General features: G+C 36.1%; 1 long non-coding RNA gene across 1 annotated transcript; it reads left to right on the forward strand.

The window, feature by feature from the left end:
- The first annotated feature begins 4,156 nt into the window (after nt 1-4,156).
- LOC113292806 lies at nt 4,157-4,928 on the forward strand. The gene is made up of 2 exons (XR_003331877.1): nt 4,157-4,421; nt 4,666-4,928. It is a non-coding gene; the product is annotated as an uncharacterized LOC113292806 (long non-coding RNA).
- Nucleotides 4,929-17,517: the final 12,589 nt, after the last annotated feature.

Below are 17,517 nucleotides of genomic sequence, written 5' to 3' on the forward strand. Positions count from 1 at the left end.
GATGCTTTTTCCTAAGTGAATTGCATGGAGAGGTTCACTTGCTTGTGTGAGGAGTTTGTATTGTGTATCCTGTGAAGAATAGTGAATTTTAATCTCATTTTCCTTGTTCCAATTTAACCCTCAACCGTTTTGAATACCATACTTGACAGGGTTTTTCCCATATCTTGTGAAAGTCCTCTTTGTAAGAAGTCTTGACCACAATTTATGTTGAGTTGGGCTGACACCTTGTATTAATTGTTGTGCCCTCGTTCTTTCTTCCTTGTTTTTTTTGAACTCAGAACCCTATTTTCCTGTTGCAGGTTCGTTGTGGCTATTCAACACTCTACATTGTCCCTGAGCTTTGACGAAGTCATTTTTATGCCATCATATGCCTCTATAAGTTTGACACTCGAATTGTAGGACACGAACTCTGCATCTAAAACATCAAGAATTTGATTATGGGATTGTTTTGTCTTGTTATATAAAGAGAAAAAGAAATGCATTCCTACTGCAATCGTAGTTTTGGAGTGGATGGCTCCAAAATCAATTTGATGTAATATTTTTGTTTTTTTTCTTTTGGAAAGAGGTAAATAAAAAATATTGGTTGTAGATCTAAATTTTTTCATTAAATATATTGGCTAAAAATATACAAGCTTTTGTGAATTGATAAGTTAAACAGGTTTGGTTGGTCTCACAGATGGCTCCTTTCGTTTGCAGTCCCTTCTAGATTTGTATGAAAAGTTTAAGATATGGTTTCCTATTTTGGATTTTGGCGTGGTTATATATCGGGAATTCTGAGAGAAAGTAACACAACATAACTCCACCATACGTGTTTTATTTTCACAAAACACCCGGCTGCACCCGCTGTATTGCAATTCCCTTGGAAGCCACAATCACTTGTAATGTATCCTTCTATACACCAGAGCTTGAGGTTTCTTTATTGCAGTGAACATGCATAAACATTACCCTAGCATATGTTGCTTGAAAATTAAGCATACTAGGAGCATTTGGCCTAGGAAAGACTCGGTAACAACCATGGCTAGTACTTTAAAAGTTAAAATTCAATCTCATGTGTCTAATGGATCCGAAGCTATGTTCACAATTTGTTTTTCGTGTAGCCATACCATAATCCTCCCAAAAAAAAATATGGAGTAACCATATGTCAATCTTTTGTCATGTTTGATATAATGTGTCTTCCTTAGTATATGCGTGTCTAATAAACCAGATATTATGGACACATAAACAAACCAATGTGGATAAATAAATCCTCTTTCCGTCACAGACTAAAAGGTGTGTCTATTGTCATCCGACACTTTTGACACATACAAAATTATTTAATGTGGCCATATACGCATCTATGGCTACATGTGATTGGATTAAACTGAAAACCATGACGAAACGATATCCTATGGCTACAGTTGATGTGTTTAGGAATAAACCCATGACTAAATGGTGCACTATGGCTACATGGTAACACAAAATGTGGCTATAGTTATACTGGTGACCAATAGCCACACAAATAACCTGAAACGTGGCTGGGATGTAAACCAAAAAACGTGGCCTATGTGAAGGTTTGTACTAGTGTCCCATGGTTGTTGAAACGTCTCTGATCAGGCTTGCTACTGGCAACAGCTACAATAGCCAAAGTTTGCTGCAAAGACTGTAACTGTTGTTCTAACCGCATATCAAAGGTTAGTAAATGAGTATAGAAGCTATCTATAGTCAGATTTTCAGCAGTGCTCAATGTAGTTACAATTGGGTCATAAGATTGATTTATACCATTACTAATGGCCTGTTTCTTCTCATCATCTGAAACCGTGCATCCAGATGCAGTAAGCTGCTCAAATAAACTCTTAGCTTCTTGCAAAAATTGTTTGAGAGGTTTGTTACCTTTCTGTAGTGAATGAAGTTTTCTTTTCAGATTCACCTGATGTGCAAGGGTTTTTGGTGTAAAATAGCTCTCTAGCTTATCCCAAACTTGCTTTTCCGTATCCAGTCCACCAACTTCAGCTAGCACTTCAGGTGTTAGAGTCGAGTTCAGCCATCCAACCAACAGTGAATCACAAGCCTCATGTTCTGTAAAATCTGGGTTGATATCATCACTATCAGGTAAGGTTCTAGCAGGTTTTACCTTGGTTCCATCAATAAAACCAGTGAGACTATATCCTTTTAGGATAGGTTTGAACTGTGTCTTCCAAAGGAGATGATTGGTTTCTGTGTGTTTGAGAGTTACCAGGTGATGAATCTGGATTTGTCTAAGGCTAGATGTTGAAGCCATTAGTGATGTTATAGGTTTTTTTTTTGTTTGCTGTTTTTGGTTTTGTTTCTGCGGAAGCGTTGGATCGACAAGCTGATACCAACTTAGAACACTATTTTTGGTGAATATCTTCCACACAGAGATCTTGTGGAGATTTAACTCTTATTTATACAAGAGATAAGGTTATAGAGTTTTGGTAAAACAAAAATATTGTTACTGACTCTGAGAACGAGTTTATAGCTAACAAAATGGAACGACTAACTAGCCTATAGACTAGCGCTAACTGACTGACTAACTGAGCAGAGAGTCTTGAGGAAGACTCTCTGTTGTACGGTTAACAGTAAAGGTGTTGGATTTTTGAATTTTGATTAACTTGTCATGATTTTTCTTCTCTTTAGATCTCTTTGTCTCAATCTCAACCATTGATGGACGCAAACAGATGCTGGTTTTGAGTGATTATTCATACCATGTGTATGGTGAGGAGAAAAAGTTAAGTTTGATCAATCAAAGCATAAGAAGAATTAAGTTTGATAGATCAAATCAGAAGAACAAAATTACATACTTTGAGTTGAGCAACTTTAAATAGTTATTATTGTGATGCATGCAACTCTTCCTTGATGAGAGGTTTTTGGTGCAATAAATTGTTTAGTGTAATAATACTGTTTTTGAGAAATTAAATTAAAGAGGTGTTGGTGCTGAGTAGAAAATCGGTATTTGTGTATGACGACTTAATCCGATTGTGGGCAGAAAAATAGACAGAAAAAAATTAGCGCACAATCGGGGAATATGTTGCTACTTATTTACCGATTCTAGTTTTTTTTTTTAAACCCAAATCCATAATCGGTTATCATATCGCAACATATCCCCCGATTATGGGTTTTTATGTTCGTCATTTTTGAAGAAATTTCTACAGTTATACGTGCAGGTGCAAAATAATTACCAAAATTTTGCAGTTATACGTGTTGGTGATGAAATATCCGCCATTGCTTTATTTCTCCAGAATTTATAGATGAAAATTGAGTGGTACCTGCAAAGACACTCCGATGCTTAAGTCAGAGAGAGCTCTAGACAGGTTTTTAGAGGAGAAAAGTAATTGTGATTGTGTACCTTTTGAGTTGGATTTCAGCCTCTATTTATAGGTAGAAAACAAATCTTATTTTTATGATTTGTAATTATCTCAGATAATCACCAAGATTTATTTTTATCTTATGAGATTTGTAGTTATCTTAAGTAACCACTTAGATTTGTACTTATCTCCCCAATATTTGTATATATCCTGGAAGGTTCATATTTATCTTCATCATATTTGTACACATCTTGAAAGATCCATGTTTATCTTGTCAAAATTTGCATTTATCCAAGAAGATCTATAGCTATCTTAATTTGCATTTATCCAATAAGATCTATAGCTATCTTTATAGATCTGAATATATCTTGAGTGATTAATAATTATCTCAAAAGATCTATATTTATCCCTTTAAGAATTGTATTTATCTTTAATGGTTTCCATAATAAATCATTGGGCATCTTTAATAAGCCCTACAAAAAGATGACTATATTGCCTCACTACTTTGCCACATACTTATCGACAATGTGACAATAGGCAGGTTATAGCCTCACAAGATAACAAGTGAGGCAAAAAGCATAACATCTTGCCACAACCAATAATGGGTGTGGCAAGAAATTACTTTTTGCGGCATATTCTTTGGTGGTGCGGTAATATAACAATTTCTTGCCACAGGTAAAAATGGAATTTTAACTGCCTTCTTTATTAAAAATTTATATGTGAAAATAGAAAATCCCACAACTAATTTTTCCCAAGGATTTCGTGAAAAATCAATTCCACCCACCCCTAATTTCCGCATCTAAAATAACTATTACCATTAAAACTGAAATGTTTGTCTCCATCCAAAACAATGTTGTTCTCTGGTGATTATCAATCCTGGGGTTTCATAACTTTCATTATTCATCTTCTTCTCTTAACATCGGATCTCTCGTTCGATGCAAAACTAGGATTCATTTTGCATCACTCTTAACGCACCTAGACTAACAATCAAACCCTATTTCTTTTACCGATTTCAAGGTTCTAGCGGACAACCCATAACCCTTTTCTTCTACCGATTTCAGAACTTTTCTTCTTCTGTTTATCATTCTCGTTACAATCCCAGAGTATCAACTTCATCAGGTATATTGTATTGATGCTTTTTCTTTTATTTTTTTGTGTTAAGATTTCAATTTCTAAATTTGGGGGTTTTGGAATTAAGGATTGGAGCACAGTTTGGGGATTTTGGTTAAAGGGATTTCCTAATTATCTTTTTTTAACCGATTTAGTGATTTAATCTTAGTTTAGTCTTTGAGGACACAAGATTTGGGTTGTGCAATTTTACAAACATTTAATTCAAATTTACATTCTCTCATATTTTTCACAGGTTTTGGAAATCTGGTGAATCTATACCGCAATATACTGGTGTAGTTTGTGGAAGAAGATCGATTCTGGTGTTTCATCATATTGATTGTTCTATATGTTACCTTATTCAGCCATTTTTGAGGTATTTGTTGTTTTTGCTCAATGTCTCAACAATTCAGGCCTAGAAGTTCAGATAGGCTGAATGGATTTGTTCACGGTCTTATGTATGTATTTGTTTGTGGAATTACTCTTGGATTTTTATCAATACGGAGTTGATTGTCCCCACTGTTGTGTACTATGTTTTTGGAATTCTGTATTCACTTTTTTGATTAAAGCTTATAATAGAAGTAACAGTGTAGGCATTGTAATTTTGTCCTTTTTTTGGCTTTTCTTTAAGAAAATGAGACCTAACATGACATTAATCATAGTGGTTACGTATTAGGTTATAATGTTTAGTGATGGTGGTAGCTAGCTAGCTCTTATATGGTGCCAAATTATTAATATATATCTATTCCTTACTACTGGAAAGTGTTTGCTTAGCAAATAAGTGTGTAACAACTGCAGACCATGCATAATTACTTGGTTGGTGAGTGGCTAATTTTAGCTCCTAATAGAAAGAAGTTTCTACTTTTGCTTTCTAATGGTGCCCATGAATTAAACGTGTTCTGTGATAAGACCAATCAAAAGAAAGTTATAATTTAGCCAAATATTTTCCTGTTTCCCCTTATTTAACCCTTGTTCTCCAATTTCGTCTTAGAAGTTTGATTACATTGAAAGATTTCTTGGCTCCCTGATTTCCCATTGTACAAATGCAAATGAATTAAAGAAGCTTCACAAGATGGCTGGTGCGATGTGCATTCGGGTAAAAGGAAGCGATAGAAGGTCTACTGAACTCTTGTTTGTTATTTTGTGGGTGCTTGATATCATGTATATTAGATGAGATTGATTGTTCTGGTTCTTAGCATGGTTCTGGACTTAGCCTTTAAAAACAAAGTTACTCACCTAGATTTTATTATATTTTACACCTATGGGCATGATAATCTATCTTAAACTAGAAGCCAGAAGGTAAGTGGAGCAGTTTCTGAGTTTTAAGGGAAGTCCATTAGGCTATTAATGTGGAGTACCACTACTGAATACCAGTGAATAGTTTTTCATGAATGCAATTATGTATTCAATGTTTCAACTTTAACTCTGATGTGCATTATTATGCCTTTACTCCATTGTTGAGTTCGCATGTTCATTTGATGCATCTCTTTTTGATAGACTTGATTATTTTTTACCATTTATTTATTGATGTGTTTCACTTGCTGGTGTTTGTTTTGATCTGTTTAGCAGGATCGCGTAGCCTTGGAGTGGGTTTAGCACCTAATAGGTTTAGTTTGAAGTATTAAGTTTGTGTATTTTAGCATGATATTGGAGTCTGATATTGTGTAAATTTAGTTTACCTTTTTTATTTCTTGTTTAAAAGTTTGAACTCACTGTACTTTGTAACATACTTCTATATTAATGAAATCTGAATTCTTTGTTTTAAATCAACTTTTGTCTCTGAAATGCCTGATATGTTGAAACTACTTTACTGTCTATGAATTATATACAACAACAGCGGTCTATAATTTTTAAAAAAAAACTAGTTTAATATCGTCTTTTGCCACAGGCATGTTGCTGCAATACAGGTCTTCTTGCTACACATACAATGTTGAAAGAGAAGACTATAGCAGCAGCTAATTGGTGTGACAAAAGAATTATATAGAGAATAAATTAAAAAAATAAAGTAAATAAAAAGAAAATAATAAATAAATACCTTATTGCTTCACATTATTGCCTCATCAGTTGGTATGGTAAAAAGCCCATCTTTTGCTACGTCAAACGAAAGATGTGGCAATAACTTCCTGCCTCCCAGGCTGTTGCCACAGGTGTGGCAAAAGGCTATTGCCACGTGAAATTTTGGTTCTAGCCACACAATGGACATGTTGCAATACACTCATTTTCTTGTAGTGAAGTAATTTTTGGTTTCCTTAATAAACCTAGCCGGGCTTCTTTAATAAGTTATTTTTGGTTTTCTTAATAAACCACTGGGTTACCTTGATAACCCAGCCGGACTTCTTTAATAAACCATTTTGGATTCCTTAATAAATCAATGGGTTACCTTGATAACCCATCCGGACTTCTTTAACAAGCCATTTTTGGTTTCCTTAATAAACCATTGGGTTACCTTGATAACCAAGTCGGACTTCTTTAATAAGCTATTTTTTGATTTCCTTAATAAATCACTGGGTTACCTTGATAACCCAGCCGGGCTTCTTTAATAAATCATTTTTGGTTTCCTTAATAAACCACTGGGTTACCTTGATAGCCCAACCGGGCTTCTTTAATAAGTCATTTTTGATTTTGAGACGCATGTGTACACCATTTTATGATGGTACAAACATCACCCCCTCTTAATTCTCAACTTGTCGATGGGTTAAGAAAGATGACACCTTCCCTGTATTAAAAAATGATAAATGCCATTAATGATTAATCCAAAATAGCTCGTAAGCATGTACCGTTGATTACCGCAAAATTGATTTTGTTTTAGCATGACAATTCTGCATGCTTGGGACCCAGGTATGCAGCCTTTACCTTGGACTGTAGTGGACCCTTGAATCATCCCTTTTTCCGTATATGTGACCGCTGGCATAAGTACATTTTTCATGTTTACCGGAGTCGTAGTCGCTGAAAACACTTGTTGGACAACACCATTTCATTATGGCAAAATATATCCTTAGCATGCATCTGGTAGGCTTATACTCGATACACTTGAATCAAGAGAAAATCTTCTATCCAGCCTTGCATATATTTGATCACCTATTTTAAGAAGCTCAGATCTTCTTGATTGGACTTTTCATCTAGTACGCCACTCGTCTTATAACAGCCACGTTGTAAAGACCTTCTCATCCCACCGTCAGCATCGGAGCTCCCTTGGCGTTAGTAGCTAGGTTCTTGAACCCTAGTCTCCCCCGTTACTTGCAGTAGTATTGAAAAGGATGTCCCCTATTATTCGACTTCTCAAACATGTTGATTTTTCTTGCATGCTAGCGACACTTTAGCCACCCCCATGATCTGCAGAGTTATTGCCAAATGCCAAAGATGCCCCCTGGTGCCGCGGGGAATGGAACCTATAATATCCAATCCCATCTTGTTGAATGTATGCTGACTCATAATCAGTTATATCTAGCTTTCTGCTCTACTCAGAAAAGGGCCATGTGGCTTACAAGTCATGCATTTCTCGGGTTCTTTTTTCGCTCCTTTTACTCCAGATTCTTTGCTATCCAATGGATCATGGAGTCCCTATCGTAATTGATCATAGTGCCTGAACGACGCCCCCAATATGTAGTTTATCATGGGCAAGGTTTCTCCCAGTGATATTGGCATGGCGCGGCTTGTCACATGGTGGGGACTCATCGAAGTAAAACTTCCTTAAAAGGACCCATGCCTAAAGCACCTTGTTTATTGGATCCGTATACACGCTCTTTATTTAATCTTTGTCATGGTAGGACCAAGTTCAGGTTGTTTTAGCTTGAGATCAGTTGAAGAGAATTCCCTTTACCGCATGTAGCGTGTCTTTCGTTTTATCGTCACATCCTTGATTAGAGTCGTAACCGCGTGTTTGAAATTTGAATCTTGCTCAGTGAATTTTCTTGTCGTAAAACTCTGTACGTTTTATACATACTGCTAGCTTTCTTTTTTGTTGATCCACAGTCTTCATGTAAGTTGTTGGATCCCATAAACTCCATATCTTATTTTATTTTAGCCAGGCCTTAGGGCAGGCCTTGGTGCAGCCTCTGGCATATTTCATTCGTGCTGAAACAGGGTAAAAATTGCCATCGGCATTGCAAACACCCACTGCGGCATTGAAAGTTGAGATCACAACAATGAAATTGTCTCCATGTACAGCTTCTTTAAGGTCAGTCGCGCCTCTTAAAATCAAACGTAGTGATGTAGTTTTGAAAGTGATAAGTAGAAGTTCGTTCAAAGACTTGTAAAGATTTGATTTCAGACTTAATTTTAGTTTCACTTAATGTTACGAGAGACTGGGACTCAGGATTCCACCAATAAATTCATTCATGCGATTCATATAGTTATTCTAGACAATTATAGCTCAAATAGAATATTGACTCTGTTTCTTTGCCAAGGTAGATTTTTGAAAAGCAACGACTATAAATCTAAAGCATAGGATATCAAAAGACTTAACCCAAGTATAACCCATCAATTGAAATCACAACCGTTCAATAAAAACCATAAAACAATTAATAATCCTTGCAAAAAGTCATGAAAGAATTCAATATAATAACCACACGCATGAAATATGAATTCCTCCGTCATCCCAGTGTTGGGGTTTAGCTCCTCATATTATTCACGTGCGCAAAATAGTTGTTCATAGCTCATATAGGTGAAAAAAAAAATAGAAAACTAATAAAGCAGACAGTTTGCAACGCTGTGATGGTGTTACAAACAGATGTTACAACGGGTTGAACTGTTACAGAGAAAAGATGACAAGCTTATGATATATGTTATCTATTATTGTTGAACAACGATAGTTCGGTTATGCTGTTTGAAAAAGACTGCCTCTGCGACTGTCCTCGTCTGTCCAATGTTCTTCAGCTTCTCTTCTTCACCACCAGCCACAAGGTACTTTCCTGTAACCCTGATTTTCGCCTCTGCAGCCTCCGTATCGACCCCCAACTCCTCGATTCTCCTGCTCGACCTCCCAACAACCTATATATACACAACAGATCAATAAAATCCCGGAAAAATCTTCACAATCTTTTCTTTTCCTCCACTCCAAGTTACGGATTTATTTCTTTTCTTATCTCATGCACGCGTCTCCTATCTTCAAAGTCCTACCAAGTATATAATCGAATGGCAGTATATTTTCCTCTGTTAGGTCCACACATATCAACAGAGTATCCCTAGATTTTCTTTCTTTGTTTCTTCGAGGTGGAAACTTCCCTTTTTACGTAAATAATTCCATTACCCGTCCTGGTTTGTTGAGACAAGACAATATCAATCGAATCACTCGAAGAAATCCGACAAAACACTCTTTAATTCTTGCACGTAACTTCCCAAATTAAATCCAAATAGACGAGATCATTCACTTGCCCTGTTTTATCGAGATATACCCAAACCTTCCTGTTTAATCGATTCTGACACATATACATTGCCTATTTTATCTCAACAAGTTAGAACCGATCAATATCACCAAATGCATCGAACAAAATCTCCTCAAATCGTATCCTGCGAATAGCAGGTGCCCTGGGTTCATATAGCAGTGAGGTGCCCCTTAGTAATTGAAGTGCCCCTTATCCAAACTGAGAGTCCGAATAGTAATTTTCTCCTACGAGCGCAAATACCACTTTTCGAGCCAATTTTCCCGCAAAAGCTTATTTCTCCAAAAACACCTACAAAGACACAAAAAGTCATAATAAATACAAATTCGAGCATTAACAATATATACAATTGAGATTATATCAGACACAAAAATGTGTCTATCACGTAGTCATCTCCATTCTGCCATTTCCTTGTGTCAAAATTTCTTCAAGCCATTGGTTGTTGTTGTGCTTATGGCAGTACGACAGTCAACATGGTGAGTCTGTCAATGCGACTTTAGCCAACGTTAAAGTCAGCCTCTAGCTAATGGAAGAATTCGTTTCTTACTGCAGCAAGCCCTTTTATAAAATTAGCTTTGTAATAAAAGCTAATAGGACTTATGCTCCCATGTTTCGCCACCTGCTTTATAATAGGACTTATGCTCTATTATCTTGTAACATTCCAGTTGTTACTTGATAGCACTGTAACGCATGAGAAGTACTTGGAGACTGTTCAGCCTGGTTGCGCATCACAATCCCTTAGGCGTTGTAAATTGAGAAAGCAATGTGCTCCGTTGACATGGTTATAGACATCAATTCCACCAGCGAAATTTTTCCATCCACAGCCATCATAGGGTGGCGTCCCTTTCCATTTGATGTGGCATTATGAGTATTGTTGTTGATGATAACAAAACATCTTCTTCTACGCTTGTTGCAATAGTACGGGTACTATCATCTTTAAATATTCCCCATGGCTTGTCGTCTACAGGCTTGAGAAGCGCACACCTTTCAGCAAGTCTGTAATTACAAAGAGCTGTTTTGGAGTTGAATTTATTGGCTCGATACCACCGCCATGTGTTCCGGGCTTGAATCGTCGAGGTGTACCGAGTCGGGAGGACTGCTACTTGCTCCCCTTGTTGATACAGTTTTTGAATTTTAGCTTCTTTCAATGCTTTTGCGCAATCTGACATCTCCTTGCTATTTTTCCCTTTAATAAAGCTCTTAAGATCATGGCAGCAACCTGTGGCTTATGATCAGAGTGAGTAAGAGTGGTAAAGACATAACTAATGGATTGGCCTTTCCAATTCATTAGTTTATCCATGCCTTGGTTAGGACTCGGGATACGACTCCAACACAACAGCACTTGATCATTAAATAATCTATATTCAAGCAACTTGGCATTAATTTAAGAAATGAGAATGGTGACAATCTATAGCAGATCACAATAATATGTTTTTGCTAAGCATGTTAAGCATGTGTGACCGATATATGTGCATACTTCGTCAATTTATAAGCCTAAAGGGTACTTTAGCCTATTGTGCTCGGCATGGTCACTTACAAATTCAGACACTGACTAGGTGGCGTCCAGCATCATTTCGCAGATTAAAGTTAAATCAAATGACGAAATCTCGCTTGCACAATTTTAACAGTTTCATGCTGTACATGTAACTACTCAGTATCTAAAGTCACTTAATTAGTCTAGGAAGATGAAATGCATCAGAAGGCACACTTGAAATCATACATAGTAGCAAGAATATCATAGAGAAATCGAAGATATGGAGTTTAGAGATTCTTCCCCTTTATGTCATGCTTCTGGTTTGGAAGTTAACTCATCCAAGATTCTTCGGAATACGTAAAATAGATTGGTTGCCTCCAACAAGCATATTGATCCTATATATGTGTTGACACGTAGACTTGTATTAGGATCAAAATTTCTTCTTCGAGGAAGTAGCATCTTCTTTATAGCAGCAGTGAAGATGCCGATCTGCGGGAGAGGTTTGACATTTTGTCTTTGGCTTTCTCACGGGCAATGTATGTGTGGACTTTTTGAGTACGGAAAAAAAGAATCCATTCCCCTTAGTCGGCGCCAAAAAATGTTGGGCAAAATTAATTATCCCAATAATCTTCGAGATATGTATAAGATGATGAAATCATCGCCATTGCTTTATTTCTCCAGAATTTGTAGATGAAAAGACACTCCAATGCTTAAGTCAGAGAGAGCTCTAGACAAATTTTCAGAGGAGAAAAAGTAATTGTGATTGTGTACCTTTTGAATTGGATTTCAGCCTCTATTTATAGGCAGAAAACAAATCTTATTTTTATGATTTGTAATTATCTCAAATAACCACCAAGGTTTACCTTTATCTTATGAGATTTGTAGTTATGTTAAATAACCACTTAAATTTGTATTTATCTCCCCAATATTTGTATATATATTCTGGAAGATTCATGTTTATTTTCATCATATTTGTACACATCTTGAAAGATCCATGTTTATCTTGTCAAGATTTGCATTTATCCAAGAAGAACTATAACTATCTTTATAGATCTGGATATATCTTGAGAAATTAAAATCTATCTTCCCCGGATTCATAATTATCTCCAAAGATCTATATTTATCCCTTTAAAAATTGTATTTATCTTTAATGGTTTCCATAATAAACCATTGGGCCTCTTTAATAAGCCATTTTTGGTTTCCTTAATAAACCACTGGTTTTCCTTAATAAACCCAGTCGGGCTTCTTTAATAAGCCATTTTTGGTTTCCTTAATAAACCACTGGGTTACCTTGATAACCCAGCCGAACTTCTTTAATAAGCCATTTTGGTTTCCTTAATAAACCACTGGGTTACTTTGATAACCCATCCGGACTTCTTTAATAAGTCATTTTTTGTTTCCTTAATAACCACTGTGTTACCTTGATAATCCAGCCGGGATTCTTTAATAAGCTATTTTTTGGTTTTCTTAATAAACCACCGGGTTACCTTGATAACCCAGCCGTACTTCTTTAATAAGCCATTTTCGGTTTCCTCAATAAACCACTGGGTTACCTTGATAACCCAACCGGGCTTCTTTAATAAGTCATTTTTGGTTTCCTTAATAAACCACTGGGTTACCTTGATATCCCAATCGGACTTCTTTAATAAGTCATTTTTGATTTTGGGGCGCATGTGTGCCCCATACATACACCATTTTATGATGGTACAAACAATACATAATCTCAGACTGGATTCGAGATGGTTCGAGTGTGAATTTGGTATTCTGAGACTGGGTTTTATCCATCGTATCTAATTTGGGATCTTTTGTTATTGTATTTTTTTTATTTTATTTTTTTTGTAGTCGTTGATGGAGTGATTTGAAGTTTTTGTGAAAACGGCAGCGATCATGGAGATGGCGGAGGTATTAAGTTCACTGTGAAGGAGGCGGTGGCGATGAAGGAGGCAATGATGATTTAAGAGTGAATTAGATTTTAGTATTTTAGAATAGGGGTTATTTGGTAATTTCATCTAATTTTTAAACACCCCCATTATTATTTGAGGTGTAAACAAAATTTCTATAAGCCTCGATTAAATGGCATAGGCCCCAATTTAATCAGGAAATTTTGTGATCTTAATATCCAGAAACTTATGTTATTTTCAAAAGGGAAAAATTATTCAAAATGGTGTCTTGTAAGTAATAAATGGCTCAGGGTCGTCTGCGACCTTCTCTAGTGTCTGCTTGCGTCTTGATTTCATTTTTTAAAACTTTTATCATGGCATAGTGAAAATGATAATCAAATTTAATTTGTTTTTGGGTAGGGTACAAATGAAAGAGCTACAGATGGACTTGGAACATGTGATAGGTCTAATTTCTGTAAAGGCATTGACTTAAACAGTTCTTTAAACGGTGATTCTGATTCTAGTGAAGATGTTCAGCTGATTCATTCTAGATGCCTATATATTTTATTCCATTACTTGGAATGGAGTTGAAACAGAAGGCGAGGCATATAGTTTCTAGTACAGAAGGTTTGAGTTTGCAGGTTTCTTGTGTCGCCATCTGAAATAATAAGTCTTTTGCTGCACCTTTTAAAGTGTCCTCTCTTGTAACCCATAAAAAAGTTACGATATTCTCAGTGACTATTTTTAAATCTTGCCGGCTATTTAAGAAGGCAATTTCCAATTTTCGATTGGATTATTTTTTTGCTTATATAATTTTTACAATTTAGTCTTTCTGTCTAGTCCAAACCAGTAATGGATACATAGATTTGGTTTTCTTTCTCTCGTGTTCTATTCTGTGGACTTCCTGTTTTAAATTACAAATGGGCTGATCCTTTTTATTTTTTTCTGACTTAATAACAAATGCGGTAAGGCACTCACGATTTAATAACAACACCAGGAACATATTCTGAGTTAGCCAAGTACCATTTGATCAATCAATTGGGAATAGCTACATTGTCCAAGGATTTGACTCTCGTTATCCACTTGAAAGTATTCAAGACCAGAGACTCAACTTTCTTACGTTAATTGAGTTAGACCTAGCTGCGTTAATTGAGTTAGACCTGGCCAACTAGAACGGAAAGCACTCCTTTCTATTTACACTATAACGGAGCGTATAAGTCGTTTCTTGTAAGGGTTTTACAACTTTCTTCAAAAACCCTAATTTCTTCTTCCTCCCCCTCTGCTGCGCAACATGAAGTTGAAGAAGAAACGGGCAATGCCATACCTCCCGGAAGAGATTCTCCTAGAAATCTTTTCAAGGCTACCAAAGAGGTCTCTTTTGAGATTCAGGTGCGTGAGCAAGTCCATGTGTACCTTATTTGATACCCTTAGTTTTCAAAATATGTATCATGAACTTAGTAACATAAAATAACGTTACTAGAATTGCGGTTCGATTGGCTAAAGGCAATAAAATATATTTGAATGCCATTGTCAACATTATCAACAACAATGTGCGAATGTGAGCCATGGAATTACCCTTCAATATCTCTAGATTTTCGAAAGTCTAAGTTTCTTACGTCTTTATATAATGGCTTGGTTTGCTTACGTGGCATTACAAGTGGTTGCGAGGAACTTTATATTTTGAATTTGTGCAGTCCACCAAGTGGTACAAGAAAATACCCATTGATGGCTATGGTTTTGGTTATGATTACAAGACTGGCGATTACAAATTTGTAAGGATTGTTTACAACATGCCTTTGCAGTGTTCTGATGTTGATGTCTATACATTAGGATCAAATTCATGGAAACATAGTCAAAGCGAACCATTCCATCTTTATTACAGAACTGTTGAGGGAGTGCTATGTAATGGAGAGCTCTTCTTTGGCTTGCGCGTACCTTTGGACAAGGCTCCACTCTTCTGGCTATGGTTTTGATAAGGCTCCACTCGTCTAGTCTGTTTTGATATTGTGGTCTGCTCTTGTCACATGGTGGACAAGGCTCCACTCTTCTGGCTATGGTTTTGATAAGGCTTTGTTTACAATGCCTTCGCATTTATTAGCTCGTCATTGGTTTGCGCGTACCTTTGGACAAGGCTCCACTCGTCTAGTCTGTTTTGATATTGTGGTCTGCTCTTCATTGGTTTACGCGTACCTTTGGACAAGGCTCCACTCTTCTGGTCTGTTTTGAGGCACCATTGTCAGAATCCCCTATGAATTCAAAAGAATAGATATTGTTAGAATATGGGCATCCAACTCACAACCAATTGGCAATGAACGGAGAGGCCCCAAGGATTGTAAGCCGCAAAATCTTAGATATCGCAGACAATGTGGGAATAATAATCTCAACACGTCCCTGACGTGGTCTAACACGTAGACAATAAATCGTGTGATGCGGAATAAAGATACGGTCAAATGACTAGATCCAAATAACCTTCTCTGGTACCATGTTATTTTCAGTTTTTCATGTTGGTAATGTCCGAATTAATATATGGATGATGCAAGAATATGGAGTGAGAGAATCTTGGATTAAGAGTTTATCTATTACTCATGAGAGTATAATTAGTAGCATGTATGTGGAGTTAATATGGAATTTCAGGAATGGTGAAATTTTATGGATGGTCGATCAAGATTTTGTTTTATATGACCCAGAGAAAACAGATATAGAGAACTGATGTTGGATTCTCAAATAGCTGCAAACTTAATTCATAACAAACAATGATATGGTTATTTCACATTCGCTTATTTAAGGGGAAACTAAGTTGTTACGCACGATCATATGTTGGATTTTCAGATACAGCAAATAAAATCAAATCTATGGAACGAACTTATGACTTTATAGTGGTGGGTAGCTAGCTTGAAGAATTGTGTGGGCACAAAAATCTTGGAGTCGTTGGAGATTTTCGAGCTATATCTAATTTCCGAGAGGGGATAAAGAAAGAACTCTATTAGTGGGGCTTAAAAAGGTGGGTTTTTTAGGGCTTGATGGAGTCATGAAATAACAACTCACTATAAATTCTTAGTGAATCGATCCTTATCTATCTTTTTTTTGATTAGTGCTAATTAAATTGATTAAGCTAACTAATCAGTCTTAGTGAATCGATTAGACTAATCAAAACATTAATCTTTCGCAAATAAAAACTTGATTTTATTGAGTTTTGAAGAAGGAAAAATGGTGATTTTGGTGATTTATTTTTGAAAAATTTTGAAGAAAAATGATGAAATCCTTTATCACAAAACTCAAGATAACCTTATAATCAACTCCCAACATCAATTTTATCAATTCAAATGCGTCAAAAATCTGGAAAAAAATATGGAATTTTCTGCTGTTACGGCTGGGTAAATGTGTCGACCCGGACGAAATAAGATAAAACGGTTGGGATATTAGGAACTCCCGGCCGTGAACAAATAAAACTGATGAGAATTTATGAACTTCTGGCCGTTATTCTTCCCAGTATAACCTGAGCCTGAATTAGGACTGGATATACATAAATTTCTCGTCCGTAATCGGATTTGAAAGTTGAGAAATTTTTCAATTCAACATGAATTCTTAACACGATTGAAAATTACTAATACATTCATTAACTAGACCACAATAAAACTCATTACATGCTGAATATATCCCCATTACAAACTTGGTTTTAATAACGTCCTTTTCGATGTATCACGAAATCTTTAATGGTAGTTTTAGCTTCGAAGTTGAAATTATAACCTTTCCATTTTCTCCATTCTTTGTTAGCTTGAGCTACGACTTCTTCATCAGTCTCACCTCCAAGTCGAAGTTGCTTGCACATACGAAGTAAAGCCATATACTCTTCCACATTTTTGCGTATGTTTGAGAATCGAAGATAAAATTCCATCCCATCTCGGTTGTTAGTGTTGCCTGTTTCACTACAAAAAATTTCAAAAATATTTTTCCAATAAGATTGACTTGGTACACCACCATTCCTTCGTTCTTCTCCCTTCTTTGGATAGCATAACACAAATTTTGGCAAAGAGATAAGTCTTCATCCAAAGTAAAGTCGGGTTTATCCTTTGAGTACAGTGCATTGAGTTTGTACGAGTTTTAGTAGAGATTATTAGTGTAGAAGGTGTGATTTTGATTTGGAGTGGGTGGTTATATGGAGATGGAGTTATCACAAAGTTTAAATAAGTGGTTGAAAGGATAAAACCTTCTATAGAACAGTCTTCAAACAGATCTATTTTTCAAAATTCAAAAACCTAGCCGATTTGAAGTAGTACAAAAGGAAATTATAGGTAATTACAGCTAGGAAATAGCAAGGTCGACCATGCCGTAATTCTGTATAACCTGCAGAGTTTGTGTTCTGTCAAAGTTAC

This window comes from Papaver somniferum, chromosome 7 (assembly GCF_003573695.1).
Source record: "Papaver somniferum cultivar HN1 chromosome 7, ASM357369v1, whole genome shotgun sequence".
In the NCBI taxonomy this organism is placed as follows: domain Eukaryota; kingdom Viridiplantae; phylum Streptophyta; class Magnoliopsida; order Ranunculales; family Papaveraceae; genus Papaver; species Papaver somniferum.